The sequence below is a fragment of the Neofelis nebulosa genome, chromosome 6 (genome assembly GCF_028018385.1).
Source record: "Neofelis nebulosa isolate mNeoNeb1 chromosome 6, mNeoNeb1.pri, whole genome shotgun sequence".
Classification (NCBI taxonomy): Eukaryota; Metazoa; Chordata; class Mammalia; order Carnivora; family Felidae; genus Neofelis; species Neofelis nebulosa.
The window spans coordinates 16909817-16912494 of NC_080787.1; positions in this window are offsets into that span (position 1 = coordinate 16909817).

Consider the following 2678-nt stretch of genomic DNA (forward strand, 5'->3'; position numbering starts at 1 on the left):
TAAACCCTCTTAGGACAAAGACCTTTAAATTGATAGGTTCCCGCCAAAACTAACGTCTGTGTGTCACAATATAATTGGCTATCATAAAATGCTGTAAGTTGTAATTGGTTAACCAAATAATGATGTATTCTGACTCGCTAAAATCCATATAAACTCACTGTTGCCTTTGTTTGGGGTCATTCTCTGCACTTTCCTCCTTAAGATCAGGTTTGGCCCGGCCATGAATAAAATCTTGCCTCGCTACTATTCGGCGTCTGGTGGGTTTTTTTCGACAGCACCCTGTTTCAGGCACCTGGGTGGCTCAGCTGGTTAAGCGTCAGACTTCGGCTCAGGTCATGATCTCACGTTCCGTGAGTTCAAGCCCTGTGTCAGGCTCTGTGGGGACAGCTCAGAGCCTGGAGGAGCCTGCTTCGGATTCTGTGTCTCCCTCTTTCTCTGCCTCTCCCCCACTCGTACTCTGTCTCTCTCTGTCTCTCTCACTCTCACTCTCAAAAATAAAAAAAAAAGCTCAAAATTAACCAAAAAAATTCAGTGTCCTGAGATTGGCCCCAGGAATAGGGGCTCCTCCAGTGATTCTAAAGTGCAGCCAGGGGTTGAGAACCATCAATTTAACTGCATGTAAAGGACCCTTTCTATTTTCATACTAGACTCTCTAAGTATCAGTTTCCACTGATGTGTGGACAGAGAGGAACGAACTCTTTGCGTGCTAGAACCTAACATTTGCTTTTTTCTTCAATCCTTTTCAATGATTAGGACCTTTTCCACCTTGCCTATATTAAGCTGAGAGTTAACCACAGATAGTAATTCTGTCTCTCTCTTTCTTTTTTTTTTTTTTTTTTTGGTGCTCCTAATTCTTATTAAAATGCTTCAGTGTGGATTACCACTCTGTAGTGGTGCAGAAGATGTCATCTCTGAGAAATAACTTTTTCTGGGGAAAACCACTTATTTATAGGACTATATCATGTGGTCTCCTGTGCCGTGTAGAGTTCCTCCAACTTAATGAATGGTGTCAGTTGGTTGTTTAGGAATACTTCATAGACCATATGGAGCCAAACACAGATTAGCAAAAACGAAGAGGTTTCGTACTCCAACGCACTGTGCAGTAACTTTCTTTTTTTCACAGGAGCAGAAAGGTGAGATTAGGTGCCCGATTACATTGTATGATAGTGTGGTATGTTTTTGAAACATAAATAGATTCAGGTGAACTGCCTCTTAGTGTTCATTCATATTGGTTCATGTTGAAAATTCTCTTCCCTGTCCAACCTGGCTGTGCTGAGTGTCTCTCCAGACAGTATTTGCCTTCTCAGTGTCTGTCACCTTCTGGAGTCAGACTTCAATGTCCTCCCCTGTTACCTAGTTTATTTTATTCTTCAATTTGCTCTAACCTTTGTTCCTGCATGTTAGAAGGAGCTCCTCTGCCTCTCTGGGTCCTGTCTCTGCTTTCCTTTTCAAAATGCCACGCTGATATTACCTTTCTGGCTTCCATAGCTTACCTTATTCTTGGAACTGTGCATTGCTTCAAAGAAACAGTTTTATAGCTTTTAAATGGTTTCTTCTGGCATCTTTAACCACCTAAAATTAAAGATACCAAAAATATTTACATCCCGGTTTAAGAAAAGAAAGACAAATAAGCTAATATTAGTGCACTATAGATCTCTCTACAGAACTATGATTCCTGTAACTCAAATGGCAATAGTGCCTTTCAGTTACTCAAAGGGACGTTTGCCAATAAAGTGTGAAATCCTCTGGGTTCTATAGCGTCTTCTTTTATAGCATCTTTCTCTTTGGTTCCAATTCCACCAAATTCTCATTTATCACACCTGCTGTAAGAATCCATTGACACAAGGAACCGCTTTCCTTGGGCTGTGCTTCTCACATGTTAAATCCATATGAATCACCTGGGGACCTTGTGAAAATTCACGTTCTGACTCAGCAGGTCTGGGTGGGATCTGAGATGCTGCATTTGCTACAAGCTTCCACCTGATGCTAATGTTGATGGTCCATGGAAGCAATAGTTTAGGGGCCTTCTTTTTTTTTTTTTTTTTAAGTTTATTTATTTATTTTGAGAGGAAAAAAGAGGGAGGGGCAGAGAAAGAGAGAGAGAGCCTCCCAAGGCTTGGGAGGCTTGGGAAGAGCCTCCCAAGCAGGCTCTTCACTGTCAGCACAGAGCCCCACACAGGGTTCGAGCTCACAAACTGTGAGATCATGACCTGAGCTGAAATCACCAGCTTAACCGACTGAGCCACACAGGTGCCCCAGTATAGGAGCCTTCTTCTTTTTTAAAAAAAAATTTTTTTTTAATGTCTATTTATTTTTGAGAGAGAGAGACAGAGACAGAACGCGTCGGGGTAGGAGCAGAGAGAGAGGAAGACACAGAATCCAAAGTAGGCTCCAGGCTCCGAGCTGTGAGCACAGAGCCCGATGCAGGGCTCAAACTCATGAACCGCAAGATCATCACCTGAGCCAAAATCCACCTCAACCTACTGAGCCACCCAGGTGCCCCAGCAGCCCCAGCATAGGGGCCTTCTTACACAGCTTTTGTGCTTGTCCCCAAAGTTTATCACCAAAGCTTTCTCTGTGCTTTGCTAATATGTTTGCAGATCAACTCTTGACCAGTTGCTGAGTTAAGATTAGGCCAATAGCCATTAATATTGATGTTGGTTCTCTAACTGTTCTTA